The sequence below is a fragment of the Narcine bancroftii genome, chromosome 7 (genome assembly GCF_036971445.1).
Source record: "Narcine bancroftii isolate sNarBan1 chromosome 7, sNarBan1.hap1, whole genome shotgun sequence".
In the NCBI taxonomy this organism is placed as follows: Eukaryota; Metazoa; Chordata; class Chondrichthyes; order Torpediniformes; family Narcinidae; genus Narcine; species Narcine bancroftii.
The window spans coordinates 50,606,339-50,623,353 of NC_091475.1; the positions used below are offsets into that span (position 1 = coordinate 50,606,339).

At 42.1% G+C, this 17,015-nt stretch overlaps 1 protein-coding gene and 1 long non-coding RNA gene across 11 annotated transcripts in view; one reads left to right on the forward strand and one right to left on the reverse strand.

Moving 5' to 3' along the window:
• Nucleotides 1-17,015, reverse strand: part of LOC138738906 (rho guanine nucleotide exchange factor TIAM1-like) — a 273,989-nt gene that overhangs the window by 217,528 nt on the left and 39,446 nt on the right. The window lies entirely within an intron of this gene.
• LOC138738905 (uncharacterized) lies at nt 79-10,396 on the forward strand. Of its 3 annotated transcripts, none has more exons than XR_011341854.1 (2): nt 79-1,683; nt 7,340-10,396. It is a non-coding gene; the product is annotated as an uncharacterized lncRNA (long non-coding RNA). The 3 variants fall into 3 exon arrangements; XR_011341853.1 differs by lacking the exon at nt 79-1,683 and adding an exon at nt 3,867-4,681; XR_011341855.1 differs by lacking the exon at nt 79-1,683 and adding an exon at nt 3,867-4,681 and having other exon boundaries at nt 7,363-10,396.

Here is a 17,015-nt window from a genome sequence, read left to right on the forward strand (position 1 = left end):
CCACAATGCAGCAGGTGACTGAGCTCGTGCTGCCCTTATAGGGACGTGCTGAATTTGAATAAAAACAGTCATTAACGACCCTCAACGTGGTGGTTGTGTCTCTCTCACTGCTCACACCGCCACAGTGATGACCCCAATGAGCCCAGATGAATTTCTGGACTCCTGAACGTCATGGATTCGGCAGAGCTTAACATTGTTTCCATCAAGTTTCCCCCTTTTGGACCCACCGACTGAGAAAGTGGTTTGGGCAGGTGGAAGCACAGTTTCAACTCTGCAACATCTCCACAGACACCACAATGTTTTACCACATCATGAGTGCTCTGGACCAAGATACAGTGGCGAGGGTGGATGACGACATCATCATCACCCCCCGCCCCGGCTACAGGCAAGTACACTGCCCTTAAAAATCTGCTGCTGGGAACTTTTGGGGTCACCCCTCAACAACGGGCTCCCAGGTTCCTATACCTGGATGGGCTTGGAGACCGTAGTTCTTCGGCGCTGATGGACGAGATGCTGACCCTGGTAGAAGACCACAAGCCTTTTCTCTTCCGCCAAATATTCCTGGAGCAAATGCCAGAGGACATTTGGCTGCATCCTAGGGACGAGGACTTCTCAGACCTGAGAAAGGCAGAAGCCTGTGCGGACACCCCCTGGCTCACGAAGAGGGAGAACGAGGCAGCCCTCAACTTGGTGGCATGTCCGGGAACTAGCAGACCACCGCCTGCCGCCAAGACCAAGCCAGAGGAGGACCAGTCGTCCTGCTGTTTCTACCACCAGTGCTGGGGTGCACAAGCCCGTAAGTGCCGCCAACCCTGCGTGTTTCAGAGAAATGACCAGGCCAGCTGCCATTAATGGCTGTGACAGCTGGCCGCCAAAACAGCCTCCTTCATGTGACAGACAGTTCCATCGGCCGCCGATTCCTGGTGGACACAGAGGCCGAGCTGAGTGTCCTCACCCCCACCGCATTAGAGACACACCCAATCTCGCAATCCAACCCTGTGAGCAGCCAACGGCTCCACCATCAGGAACTACGGCACCCACAGGGCACAGATCCAGATAGGGAGGGAGAAGTTCCACTGGAGATTCATCCTAGCCTCCGTGGGCACTGTGCTGTTGGGGGCCAACTTCCTGAGAGCTCACGGTCTTCTGGTCAACATGAAGGGCAAGAGGCTGGTCAACGCCTGAACATTCCACTGCATTCAACTGGACACAGCAGACGCCTGCAGGCCTGAAATTGCCGCCGTACCCACCGCCAGAGATGAATTCGCCGACATCCACCTCGAGTTCCCCGCCATCCTAGAACCACGTTTCAACACCGCTGTACTCCAGCATGGGGTCATCCAATACATCGCCACTCAAGGCCCGCTACTGCATGCTAGGCCCAGACGGCTGCCACCTGAGAAGCTCCAGCAAGCAAAGGAGGAGTTCTCCAGACTCCAAGAACTCAGAATCATCTGGCGCTCAGACAGTGCCTGGGCATCACCTCTCCACATGGTCCAAAATTGTCTGGGGGCTGGAGACCATGTGAGGACCACCAGTGGTTGAACGATGCAAACACCCCCGACAGGTACCCGGTGCTCCACATACAGGATTTCTCCGCCAACCTCCACGGCGCACGGATGTTCTCCAAGGTGGACCACGTGCGGGGATACCATCAAATCCCTGTGCATCCAGACGATGTGGGTAAGATGGCTATTATCACCCCTTTCAGCATCTTCGAGTTCCTGTGTATGCCCTTTGACCTAAATAATGCAGCCCAAACATTCCAGCGCCTCATGGACGTGGTAGAGAAGGATTTGGACTTTGTGTTCATTTACCTGGTCGATATACTCATTGCCAGTCACAGCCACAATGAACACAAGGCCCACCTCCGCACCCTCTTTGCTTGCCTGGTGGATTTTGGCCTCACGGTCAACACGGCAAATGCCAGTTCACCAAGGAGACCCTCCAGTTCTTGAGGCACACCAAATCGGCGGCCGGGGCCGCACCAGCACCGGAGAAGGTAGCAGCCTTCCAATATTTCCCCAAACCCCCCCCACCCTAAAAGGCCTCCAGGAGTTTGTGAAGATGGTGAACTTTTACCATAATTTCATCCCCGGAGGTGCTCCCACCATGTGCCCATTGTTCACGCTGATGGCCATCAAGGAAAAGACTCTATCCTGGCCAGAAAAGGCGAGTAAAATAATCTGAAAAGGCTTGCTTTCTTCACGACGAAGGAGGCCCTAGCCAACGTGACAATACTAGTGCACCTACGGCCAAAGGTGCACACATGGATGCCTCAGCTACGGCAATATGGGGGGGTCCTGGAACAGTGGCTCTATGGATACTGGCACCTGTAGGCCTTTTTCAGCAAGCAGCTGTGCCCACCAGAACTCAAATATAGAGCCTTTGACCAGGAGCTCCTGCCGCTGTACTTGGCCAGCCGCCACTTTCGCTACTTCCTCGAGGGCAGGCTGTGCACAATCTTCATGGACCACAAGCCCCTCACCCAGGCACTGGCGATGGCCAAGGATCAACAGCGTCACCTCTAATATGTGTCGGAGTTCATGACCAACATCTGACACAGGGCTGGCAAGGATGACATGGTGGCAGATGCACTCTCACAATCCGCCATCAACACTCTTGCCCCCGGCCTAGATTATGCTCAACTGGGCCAGGCCCAGAGGAACGATGCAGAGACGCAGGCTTTGCGGACCGCCATCTTGGGCCTCAAACTTGAAGACGTCCAGTTGCCCAGCAGCCCAGACACACTGCTCTGCGATGTATCAACAGGTACGCCGCATCCAGTAGTCCCACCGTACTGGAGAGCGAGGGTCTTTAGTCTAGTCCATGACCTCGCTCACCCAACGGTGAAGACGGTGCGTATGGTCGCAGAGCGGTTCATGTGGCATGGGCTCAAGAGAGAGGTGGCAGAGCTCACCAGGAACTGCACCAGGTGCCAGACCTCCAAAGTCCACCGACACACGCAGGTTCCCTGACAGAACTTTGACTTGGTGGCTCGCAGGTTCCAACACATCAACGTCGATATCGTTGGATCCCTACCAGTGTCAAGGGAGGTTCATTACCTCCTCACTGTGGTCGACCACGCCCCCAGAGACTACCCCGATTAAGGAAGCCTCTGCGGAGACGTGCGCCAAGACTCTGGTCGACCAGTGCATCGCCTGATTCAGAGTCCCAGCGCACATCACCAGCGACAGGGTCGCGCAGTTCACATCCACCCTGTGGACCCAGATGGCGAAACTCCTGGGGGTGAAGCTCCACCACACCACGGCATACCACCCACTGTCCAACGGGTTGGTGGAGAGGTTCCACAGGCACCTGAAGGCATCGCTCATGGCCAGGCTCTCCGGACCAGATTGGGCGGATGAGCTACCCTGTGTCCTCCTCACGATTAGGCAGCACCCAAGGAGAACCTACAAGCCTCGGTGGCAGAGATGGCTTACGGCGCACCGCATTCCCTACTGGGTGAGTTTTTCAGCTCAGACCCCGACACCGCAGCCACAGATGCAAACCTGCTGGTGGACTTCCGCAGGAGACTGGGCTCCCTAGCTCCCCCATCCCCAACTCGCCATGGCACCTGGCCAATCCACCTTCCCAAAGAACTTGATTCGGCTCAGTTCATTTTCGTGCAAAGGGGCCACAGGGCGCACCGCTGCAGCAACCGTACGAGGGGCTGTACAAAGTCTTGCACCGGACTGGAGGTACCTTCACCCTAGACATTGGAAGAGTAAGGAACTTTTTACGGTGGACCGCCTGAAGGCAGTCCATCTGGACTTATCACAGCCAATGCAGACAGCCAAGTCCAAGCGACAGGACACGTAGCCGGTTCTGATGGGGGGGGGGGGGGGGGGGGGGAGAAAGACAGTTATGTGGTGGCGCATCCTCATGGTGAACCGGCCCCACTTGTATTGCCACGTGGCGGGGCAGCAATGGGGAAATGGCGTCATCAGAGGTTTCTCTCTGACTCCAGCATCCCTTCCAGCGTGCACCCTGGGCAGTGATTATGATGTCACAATGCACCAGGTGACTGAGCTCGTGCTGCCCTTATAGGGACGTGCTGAATTTGAATAAAAACAGTCATTAACAACCCTCAACGTGGTGGTTGTGTCTCTCTCACTGCTCACACCGCCACAGGTCTCCAATTCTTTCTGCTCCTTCTGTCTGATGATAAAGATAATGATGCCCTTTCTCATGTAGTCAGACATGCTGCCTGCCAGGCTGCCCAGTCCCACAGAACCATGTACAACTTAAGTGGCAAGTCATCACTTCCGGCAATCTTGCTCAACCCACAGGAATGGATGGCGTCCATCAGCTCCACCTGGACATTTGGCTGGTCTAGACTCTCCCACTTGCTCTTGTTCCAATGATAGGACATTTTGGGAGGCCATTCTCATACAGTTCACCATAAAAAGGATCTGCTGATTCTCTGCATGCATGTCGACAAGGATGTGACTGAGCTGTCCTCTTCCTTAATCTGTGGATCACAGAACTCCCTCTGTGAACATTCTGGAAGAAGCATGAGCACATCTCCACTGTGCAGACTCTGGATCAGAAAATGATCTTGGAGGACTCAGAAATGAATAGGCAGCTTGCCGGCTCTTCATCTCTCAGAGTTCCTTCCACACGTCCACCTCTCACAATTGCATCTCCAAATTTTCATTACTGGATGGAGGAAAAATGGGTGAGAAACGCACAAACTGCATTTGATTGTTATGGACAAGCTGAAAGCATATCCTGTCAGAGAAAGAAATCAAGTTGGAGCTCAGATTTTCTGAAATTATTTAATAGTAAAGTAAAATATTAAAGGTTGCAGGCAATCAGTGCTTAACGGAAAGACAGATGAAAAACAAATACAGGAATATTCATCCCTTTGGGGACAATTGGCTCAGATCTAAATTATCTTGAGCATATCTCCACATTCATTATTTTATGCAGCTCCGTGAAATGTCCATTTGGAGAAGATCATTATGAAAAAACCCTGCTTTGTAAGAATGATATAATTTGCAAAACAATCAAACCCGAGTCAGACATTTACAGTATCATTTCAATTCACATTTTATACTCCTAACTCATTCCATTGCTAAAATGGTACTGTGTCATATCAAGAGTTAATTTTCAGATTTGGCACTTAAATTCATTTTTCCAGAACGTGGAAAACATCAGAGATACCATAAAGTTCTCCATGTGCCCAATTTCAATCCTAACCATCAAACAGAAAATAAAGCTTCATCGGAAAAAGAATAAACATATTGATTTCATAATTATTATTTTAGAATATTTCCTTTTTGAAAAATTATTAGAAATTTCTGTTGTATTAATTTGTTATTTTTTAAAATAATCTGAAAAGGCTTGCTTTCTTTCCCTCAAGATTGTTTAATTTCCTCTAATAAAGAGCAGAGTGTAGTGGGCAGAGCGACCGCGTGGTCAGCCCAAGTAGGTTGGTACAAAGTGGCGTGGGCCCCCCTTCCCTTCTCATGAGAAGCCTACATTTGGCGACACGTGTTGTCTGGGAGATGTCGCCACTTCTTGGTTGCACATCACTGGGAAGCCAGTGACTCCACAATGCGTTGACGTCACTCCCTTAGACCAGTGTGCCCCAGACAGGAAGTGGGGTCGTCCCCTAAAAGCTGCACGAGAGAGTCAAATAAAGTCAGTTACTAGTTCATCCTTGTGTTGTGTAGACGTACTTCATTTCAGTAGCGCTGCCGTTAGCAGCCGCTACAGGGGCTTCATTTTCAGCTCATATTATTTAAGAAAAATTGTGTCAATGCCAGAGCTGCTGTTATGGCAACACAGCCGCTGGTGTGGACTCGGGAGACTGGAGACACAACGCTGTGACAAAGAGTTCAATTGCCCAGTAAAATGCTGTTAAATGACCTGCTAGAGAAGCCGACAATGTTTTTAAACTGAAATTCTGCAACCATGTATCTGTGCTCCCATGCATCTGTACTCAAGATGGTGGTGCTTGCTCAGTTTGTTGGGTATGCAAGCACCACCATCTTGACCACAGATGCATGGTTGCAGAATTTCAGTTTATGGTGCAACATGGGAGTTCACCAGTACTGCACCATCTGCTCAACATTTGGAAGAAGATTCACTTAGAAAGGGAAAAACAAATTACCAACTACCAAAATTATTATTGATGCAAAATTAACTAGTCCCTTTCACAATAGATAACCTTTCCTTTAGAGAATGGGAGAGAAAAGGGATCAAAAGAATAGAAAATTGTTTTTTTGGGAAATAATTTATTTTGAACAAATGAAGTACAAATATGATACAACTCATGGTATAATGTTTGCATACCACCAACTGAAAACCTACTTGAAGGATAAATTGGGAAGCAGGCTGAGGTTACCAGAAGAGAGCAACTTTGAATATGTGAGACACAATGATTTAAAAGATTTATAACAAACATGTACATCAATTTGCAAGAGAAAGAGAACGATGAAATAAGCTGTTAGCCCAAACAAAAGTGGGAACAAGATCTAAACAAAGATTTAAAAAAATGAAAAATGGGAAAAGCTATGCTCCAGAACTATGAGAAATATAATAAACACAAGGTTACTCATGATACAATATAATTAGTGACACAGGCTATACACCACGCCCCAAAAGTTAAATAAATGGGACCCAACAGTATCAGATAGATGTTTTCGCTGTAAGAAGGAAAAAGGAACAACAGAACATGCAATTTGGGCATGTGAGAAAGTGGAAAAGTTTTGGGAAGATCTAAATCAGGTATTAAATAAAACTCACAAAAAGCAACATACCAAAAAATCCAAAGATTTTTCTTCTAAGTAATATAAGAAGTAAAGAACTAAGCCTCAATTTGGATGAAGCACAAAAAAGATTTATTATGATAGCCTTAGCTGTAGCAAAACAATGTATAATGTCAACCTGGAAATCAGAAGAGCCTGAAAGTACAGCAATGGTACATAGAAATGAATAAATGTATTCCATTGGAAAAAAATAACATATAATTTAAGAAATAACGTCACAACATTCGAACAAATTTGGGAACCGCTCATGGAACACAAAAGAGAGGGCCTACCGTGGACCTCCACCCCCTAAAATGACAGAATGAGAAGAAGACAAAATGAACTGACCCATTGTGTAAAAGTAGATGACTCATTTTTCTTGTTTATTTTCATTGTGTGATGACATTGTTTAATGTATTGTATATGTTGAATGTTTAGTGGGAGGGGGGGGGGAAAGGAAGGAAGAAGGGGGGGGGGAAAAGGGGAGAATATGACACTGTGTATTTTCAAGAGGGAAATGTTTGTGTGTATTTTGGTTAATATGGTTCATAGAGTGAAAATTTTTTTTTAATTTTAAAAAGATGGTGGTGCTTATGTTCTGCAGCAGCCACGAGGGGCTCCAGACTCCAGAAAAAGGGAGAATAAGTCCGTGGAAAAGACAAAGCCAAGGAGATGACCCTACAGGACAGTGGCCATGATGGTAGACCAGTGAGGGGCTCAGTGGATGAGAGACCCACACAGGTTACAGGAGGACCTGCATGGGTTGCCAGCTGCTGGAGACTAGCTCATGGGAACCAGATATTGGAGCCAAGGTTTCAAAGAGTGCTGAGGCCAAAACGGGCCCCTGAAGGACCTTGGGCGCTGAATGCTTCCTGATCACTTTGGAGATTTGGATCTGGGCTTGGGTTCCCGATGGATTGTACAGCAATCTGCGTACCTGCAGGAGCACTGGAGATGAATTCACAGACACATAGTGACTCTGAAGGGACTTTCTTTTGCTTCTCTTTCTCCCTTCCTGTAAAGGGCTCCAGGCAATACTAATGGCAACTCTATCTGCCTTACAGCGGGCAGAAGGCAGTTCTGAAGCAATCACAGTTGTAATGCAGGCAATGGCTTGGTGTAGACTGAAGTATAGGTGGCACAATATCAGAGAATCCTATTTAACACAGATTCCTCATGAAAGGGAAAACAACAATCGGCAAAATCGACTAGAAAGAGGTCAATGCCTAAAGGCTCTATGGAGCCACTGAAAATACCTATTCTACCCCATGAATGCAATAATGCCTGCAAAAAGTAACAAATTAATCCGAAATATTTACAGATTCAGGGAGAAGAATTGATCCTATACCCTGCAGGCAGTTGTGGCTACCAGCTATCTGTTAACATCTCTATCCTCATCTCTAAAAATAATGACTGCCATATGGAGTTAATTCACATGGCTGTAGAGCTTGAGAGCAGCCAACAAATACATTAGGTAGGCAATACACTACATGCATTTGTTCATCACAATGATTGAGAACATTTGGTCAAATCACTCTGCTGCTTTTATCCAATGAAATTGTCTCATGCTTGATGATCTATAATTTCATGTGCTATGAGCTCTTGCACATTTTCCTTGCACAGGAAATCATCTTTCTGTAATTTCTCACCTATTCTATTTTAATTTATCACTCATTTTATCTATCAAATCTACTTCTTGCTCTAGTTTATTCCCATTGAAATTCCACCCATTCAACTTTCACAATGTTAATATTGCTAATGATCTTCTTGGATGTTGTCATCCTTGCACATAAATCTTGTGTTACGACCTTACCAATTAAACTGAAACTATATTTCCCATATCCCTGAACTCTCTAACCTCCCCAAAATGTTTGAATGTATCACAATCTCTCAAATTAGTCTTCTCCTCTCTCAAAAAACCTTGTTTGCATACCTCCAAAAATATCATCACAACATTTTCATCTTTCTTGATGTGTGTGCAGTGTCTATTCAACTACACAATCCTCTTCCCATCCCTCTTTAACTGGATAGGGCTGCATTTGCTTAGTTCTCTTCTTATTTATCGTTTCATTGTTAGAAAATAACCTGCATTGGCTTCTCTGCTTGTTCTAATCTGTCCTTGATCCTTTCCTATTTCTCAGCTACAAAGTTCCTCAAAACTGCATCGTGCAAAAACAACAGTTTTCATGCACATGTTGACGACAGCTATTGCTTGTTTACAACCTCTTTCTTTCCAAACAAAATGTACAAGTTTGTCTTGTGGCTTTGTTTCCTTGATCAATAACTCAGTCCTTCTCTTGACACATATTTAAGGGTAATTCATCCTTCCTGGCATATCTGATCTCCAGATAAGCTGTGAAAAATGTCACTGCTAACACTAATACTACCTATTTCCACCCTCTAAAACCATGTCTCAACTCTGCCTGTGCTTGCCTCATCTGAGGTAGAAACTTCATCTATATCCTTCCTGGAATTCATTATTCCATATGATCGAGGCTGACATCCTGCTGCAAAATGGATGTTATCTAAACGCCGCTGCCAATGCTTTAACTTTCACTAATTTCTGCTCACCCATTACCTCTATATGTACTAACCACCTTAACATGCTGTTAATTGATAATTCTCCATATCCCTGCAATCTCCTTCACCACTACACCTCACTACATCTAACTATTGCTGCACCTCTGACCTCTGGAGGATCCCAAAATTTAACTGCAGCACCAATGACACTTGTGTTGCAGCTGCCAAGGCCCTAAATTCTGAAATTCTAAATTTTAAATGTAAATGTTAAACTTAAACATAAAGCACCGTAACAGTCCCTTTTGGCCCACGATCCCATGCACCCAATTAGCCTACATCCCTGGTAAGTAAGTTTCGAATGGTGGCAGGAAACCAAAGCCACCAGGAATAACCCACACAGACACAGGGAGAACTTAAAACTCCTTACAGACAGGGCAGGAGTAACGGCATTGCGCTAACCACTACATCAACTGTGCCGCCCTTCAGAAATGTTTTCTTCTGTGTATCTCAATTTTCTCCGTCAATAAATGCCATGAAACCTGCTTCTACAACCAAACATTTTTTTTTTTACATGCCCTGAAATCTCAATAGAATGTGAAAAGCAAAAGACTATGTATATGAAAATCTGAAATAGAAAAAGAAAATACTGGAAACATTTAGCAGTTCAGGCAGTATCGTTAGTGATTGAGAGAAAAGAATTAATGTTTCAGGTTGATAGCCCTTCTTCAGAATGGGAAAATGTAGAAAACAGACATGTTTACACATGCAGTATATGGAGGATTGGAGAGAAAAAAAGCAAACGTTTGCGATTGATGTCAAGTTTCCCTTGGTCTGCATTCAATTTGTATAAATTAAGAGAGGACTTCTAAATGACTGGCCAAGTGCAAGTAAGAAAACAAAGAGATGGACAGAAAAAGTACCTGAGAATGGAAAATGCAGTAGTTGCTGAACTTGCAAGTTTCAACATGCCAGCTTTGTAAATTTTCCCAGTTCTGAAAAAAGGCCATTAACTGGAAACTTTAAATCTGTTCGTCTATTTTTATTGCTAATATCTTCATATTTGGCTTGGTGCCAAATTATGTGTGATGAAACTTTAATGAAGTGTTGGAAATATTTTACGACGTGCTGCATTAATTCAAGTTGTTTGTTGCTGAGAATGGCTCTTCCTGTCTCTTCTCCCAGCTAATCACTCTCAGACAAACTTTTCTCTTTCATGACACAACAATGTTTGAGAAGAACTGACAGCAGAAATCAGGACAAGATACTTAAATACTTGTCACAGCACAAACCAAAGACTTTATAGTTTCAAAACTCTGAAAAATATGGAGTCTTTGTACATTCCCAACCACAGGTACAAAATTAATGATCCCTTTCAAAAGTTCTGCTAAGACACCTTTCAGCTGTTTAACACATGTTCAGCTTTATAAGGTTGAGAGAGGGAATTACATGAAGTGTGTGCTTTAAAAGGGCAGTACTGGCATTAAATCAATACCACACAATTATTGACTATCATTTTCCCACTCTGCAGCTCAGCAATCATAGCAGAGCTCTGGTCAGCCTTCTCACTCCACTGAGATAACAGGAGTGAGAGAAAGACCACCACTGAAGAGTACAAGAGAAAATTTGTACTTGAAGAGAAAAATGCACAAAATGTGAGAATGTTAAGTATTTAATGTTTTGCTCATAAACATTTTTTTCTGCACTGAGAAAGGTACATTAAAATGGTATTGTGCCAGGTACCTGAGCCAATTTTATGTCGTGCCCACCAGTAGCTATCATGCAAGCCCCAGGCACAATGTGCATATTGGAGTCATCAGATTTGGGGGGGGGGGGGGGGCGGGTGTGGGGGAAGAGGGAGTTTGGTCATGGACTCTGGAGGGAGGGTGTGAATTGAAGACCTGAGGTCCAGTGTGATTGACATATGAACAATTTGGGGAAATGTTAGAGCAGTAAACTTCATTTAATTGGGCTCCAAAATAGTGAGGTTTGGAGATGAGAGGGAGAAAATACCATGGGGAGCACCTCAAGGAGGCCATGCATGTATGAAAATAAACCCCTTAATTTCCATACCAGTAAAGCTGCTCTGTGTGGACATCTCAAATTAACAAAGAAGTGGCATCATCTTTCCACTTATTGCTTCAATGTGAATGGGAAGTTCCACTCAAAGGCCACAATTTTGCAAATTTCTTTTCACGTATCAGACACCACTGTGCACAACCAATAGCCACCATGAAAGTCAAGTTCCCAGAAATACTGAGATGATGCAACTTCTTGCAACACTGTACAGTACTGAACTTTTGAGGTGTGTCTTCTGACATGGACCTTCATGAGCAGTTCCTTGCACTGTCTTTTCAGCAAGATTCCCAAAACAATCTGATTAATTCTGGACATTTTCTTTCTATTACTTCCAACACACTTCTAATGCAGCACCTCGAAAGTTCTCTCCTATGTTGTGTCATATCCATTCGCTGGCATGCTTCAATTACTTTCATAGTAACTTCCAACATTACAGCCATGTACATCTCTTGTAAAGGCTGTCAGTTTAAGTAACATGAGCCATTCCTAAATTAGTACCCAGTGTAATGGGTAGTAGATGGGTCCTGAATTAATTGGAATGAACACCATAAGTTTTCAATCATATGAAGTGGAGTTAATTGCACAGAGAAAACTTGAAGATGAATACTATTTGTTGTATTAAACCAAGAACCATTAATTCTGTTATATCACATGGAATTAGAAATTATCAACACAATAACTTGATTCTGATTATATAACTAATCAATTGATATCCCTAAAAAAATTGGGTTAAAAAAAAAATCACATTCTATTTTCATGATCTCTTGGATTTTTTTCAAAAGGTGAAATAATTCAATTGTTACATTACCTAGAAATTTAAATTCGGGAAAAAAAACTCCAATTAATCACAGAATTCAGACATGTTCAGCCATGTCTTGATGGAAAATATAAAAGACCAGCATGAATGTGCAAAATACAAAGCAAAACAAAGCATTATAAAGTTGACAGTTGTTGAAAATATGCCAAAACCACTTCTCTGTTCATAGCCACGTAACCTTAGTGCGTAAATTCTTCATTACGATGCGTCTCCAGTGCAGAATGCCCAAGCAGATTCAAGCACATGGTTAAAAATACTTAGGAAACAAACATGCTAATCATAAACTTAGCTATTCCTTCCTTTTACCTTTGACAACTTAACTCTTTAATTTGTTAAAGTACGAATCAACTTTAAACTGGGGAGCAAGTTGAAAAAGTTCATGCAAACAAGAATATAATTTTGTACAATTTGATTTTCTGAAACCATTTCATGTCTATCCATTTTTTTCTCATGTTCAACTTCACAGCAAAAAGCTACTTCATGTTTCTGCAAAGAAAGGCAACATCTGAGTACTGCAACTACACATCAAATTTTGCCATGCAACCCAGATTGCTGTCAGCAAGCTTGAACTGCTAACAACAAGGGTTAGATACTGGTGTTCTAAGTGGGTTTGACCATAGCATGGCCATTCAGCTAGCTGTCTTTCAACTAACTAAATTAATAAATAAAATACGAGTTTAAGGAATGGCAATAGAACAATGGAGCAGAATACCTACTGACCTGGTTTTTCAAATGCGAACAAATTCTATCCCTACGAATATTCTCCAATAATTTTCAAGCTGCTTTGAGTTATTCATCTACCAGTTACTCAGGGAGGTGGGGGGGGGGGGGGGGGGGGAGAAGGAAGATAAGTCATTATTCATTCACTTGGACCATTGCTCTGCTTCTCTCAAAAGATGCTGCCTTAACTGCTGAGTGCTACTAGCACTCACCAGACCCACGGATATTCACCTATCATCACAATTGCTCCACAGCAGACACAATATCACTGGCATTCTGCTCAGCTCTGGATCACTCATAGAGATGGCTGTTCTTCATCGACTACAGCTCAGCCTTCAAAACCTTATTCCCTCAGTGCTGGTCAATAAGCTCCAAACCCTGGGCAAGAAGTAAATCATGAAAATCTGTGGACACCATGGTTGAAGTAAAAGCACAAAATGCTGGAGAAACTCAGCTGGTCAGGCAGTGTTTGACCAGCTGAGTTTCTCCAGCATTGAGTTTTTAACTCCAAACCCTGGGCTTCTACACTGGATCCTTGACTTCCTCAATGGAAGACCATAGCATGAATTGGAAAAAATGTCTCCTCCTCACTGATGAACCTCAAGGACATTGGCTTAGCCCACTGTTCTACTCTACACCCATGATTGTGTGGCTAGGCACAATTCCAATGGTATCTACAAATTTGCCCATGACACCACCGTTATTGGCAGAATCACAACGGCAATGAAGAAGCCTACAGATGGGAGAAAGATCAGCTAGTTGAGTGGTGTCACACCAACAACCTTGCATTCAACATTAGCAAAACTAAGGAGATGATTGTGGACTTCAAGGGGAAGTCAGGAGTACACAATCCAGTCTTCAGCAAGGGCTCAGTAGTGGAGAGGGTCAAGAACAAATTTTTGGTTGTCAACATCTCTGAGGATCTGTCCTACAGCCTCCATGTCGATGCAATCATGAGAAGGCTCGCCAGCGACCACAGTTTGTGAGGAGATTTGATATGTCACCGAAGACTCTCGAAAACTTCTACAACTGTACCATGGAGAACATTCTAGCTGGTTGCATCATTGCCTGATACAGAAGTGCCAAGGTTCAGGACAAGAAAAAACTTCAGAGGTTTGTTAGGTCAGCCTACGACTTCACGGGCACCAGTCTTCACTCCATCGAGGACATCCACAAAGAGGCAGTGTCTTAAGAAAGCAGGGTCTATCGTCAAGGACCCCCACCACCCAGGCCATGCCCTCTTCACTCTGCTACCATCAAGAAAAAGGTACAGAAGTCTGAAGACGAGCACTCAACGGCACAGCTTCTTTCCCTTTGCCATCAGATTCCTGCATGAACAGTAAACTACAGACACTGCCTTACGTTGACTTTTTCTTGCACTTTTTATTTTATAAGGTGGTTTTTATATAAATGTTTGTACTTTGATGCTGATACAAAACAACAAATTCGTGATTTGCTCATGACAATAAATCTGACGCTGATTCATTTTCTATTCTAATTTCAGACTTTCCAGGTTCTGCACATTTTATTTTTTGATCATCTTCAAACGTTAAATGATAAAAAAAAATTCAAAATAATTTTGCTCTAAACCTAATCTCTTAAACTCTCTGCAATTGCTCAAAATGACATGAATAGCTCCTTGCCTTTTGTTGGAACTGGCTTGAAACTCTCTGTGGCAAGATTTTCAACTGGTCATCGCAAAGAAAATAGTTTTGTGAAGGACAAAGTTATTCTTTGGTCTAACTTTTCAATGTCTATTCAAGTGACATTGCTCTTGGAAAAAAATTACCTTGCTTATAGCAGCAGAAACTGTCTCTTGTTCAAGCAAAACATACATGCAAGAAATTAACAGAATATCAAGATTTATGAAGGAAAAGATCATGGGTGCATTCCCCTGGTGTAAACTGGAAGAGTTGTCTTATAAATTGTTATCTTTAGCCCCCATGGTATATTCGTCATTGCCCACAAAACCCTCTAACCACACCCACAACCCAGAGGTGCTCAAGATGGTAAAAATTTGGCACCAGACGAGACATCACTTTAAGTGGGCTGCGAGTGAAATATTACCGGTAAGTGAAGGAGATTATTCAGTTTATAAGAATATTATTAATTTGAAGTAGACTGATCGAATTAAATATTTGGGTATAATTTTGAATGTTAATTATCAATCTTTATATAAATTAAATTATGCTCCGTTAATGAAAAAAATTAAAACTGATTTGATTAAATGGAAAGATTTACCTATTAATTTAATGTGAAGGATAAATACAATTAAGATGAATATTTTTCCATGTATACAATATTTGTTTCAATCTATTCTGTATTTACTTGATAAAAAAAATTTTTCAAGATTTAAATAAAATGGTTAGGGAGTTTTTATGGAGGGGTAAATTTTCAAGAGTAGCTTTGAATAAATTAACTTGGAAATGTGAGTTCGGGGAATTACGTTTACCACATTTTCACAATTACTATGAGGCAGCCCAACTTAAATTTATTAGTTCATTGATGGATTTGGTACTGCCTCTTAATTGGGCTAAAATTGAGATGGCAAGTATTTCTGAATTTGAAATATATCAATTTTTGTTTAGGTGGAATATGAATTTGTTACAACAATATAATGTGCCTATACAAACATTTAATGAAGTTATGGATAAAGAAAAATAAAATGATAGGTTCTAGGGGTAAATTATTGGCTTTGACTCCATTGTATAATAATCAACTTTTTCCTTTTTCAACACATAATCAAAGTTTATTGCAATGGAGATTTAAAGGTGTAAAAAATTTGGGAGATTGTTTTAAAGAGGGTAAGTTTTTATCTTTTAATCAGATGTGGTAAGATTTTGGTATTGATAAGAATTCTTTATTATCAAATTCAATCTTTGGTAAAATGTATGTTTGGTAGAGATATGATTTTACCTAAAATGACTAAATTTGAGACTTCTCTTATGAAGGTACCAGAGAAGGGTTATATTTCATCTATGTATCAAATATTACAGGATGGTATGGATAAAAATAAATGGGAAGCAGATATTGGTTTTACTTTTTCTGAAGAGGATTGGTTAGACATTTGTTATAATAGTGTAACTAGATTGATAAATGCACATTATGCAATGATTAATTACAATTTTTTACATCAATTATATTGGACACCTGAAAAATTTTTAAAATATGGTTTTAATGAATCAGATTTGTGTTTTAGATGTGGTGATATGGTTGGAACTTTTTTTCATGCTGTTTGGTCATGTATACATACACAATCTATTTGGAAGAAAATTCAATTGTTTTTAGAATATCTGTATAAGATTAAAATAGTTTTAGATCCAACAGTATTTTTATTGGGTAGTTTGCAACCCCTGAAAGGCTTGGGATTAGATAAGTTTCAGCTTGCTTTTGTATATTTAGCTTTATCCGTGGCGAAAAAATGTATTGCTAGTATTGTAAGGTAAAACATCATGAGATGGGAATGTACAGGGCTGTAACAAGATGTGAATGCATCCTTGTACTTACAAGATAAGAGAGACATTGATGGATTGAGAGGCAGGAAGCTAGCAGGGAAAGGATAGCAACAGTTTTAGTCATTGGACAAGTAATGATATGATGATGTTCTAAGCACATATCCAAGGGTATAAAAAATCACCATTTTGCTGATAACGGCAGAATGCATTCTCCGACTAACATGTTTAGTCGCAATCCGGTAATAAAGAACAAAGAACCCTGATTTCGACTCAGCCTGGTGTTTGTCTCACTCATTCATGAACAAAGCAGACCTAACAGTATGCAGAAAGATACAAATATGATTGATATTAATAGATGGCTTAATAAGATGAAATATTGTTTAATAATGGAAAAAATTACATACTTTTGCATGATAATTATAATATTTTATTAATAAGTGGTTGTTATACTCGGAATATTTACATTTCAATTTATATTGATTAGATTTTAATATGTATATTTAACTTTTTTTTTAATATTCTTTTTTTTCTATTTTTATGGCTCTTCTGAGGAGAGTTTGCTGAAGGGGGGGAATCTTTTATTTTCTTTTTAAAAAAATGTTCATGTTTAATTGCTGTATATGTCATATATTATTTGTTTTTTGAACGAATAAATAATGTTTTTTTAAA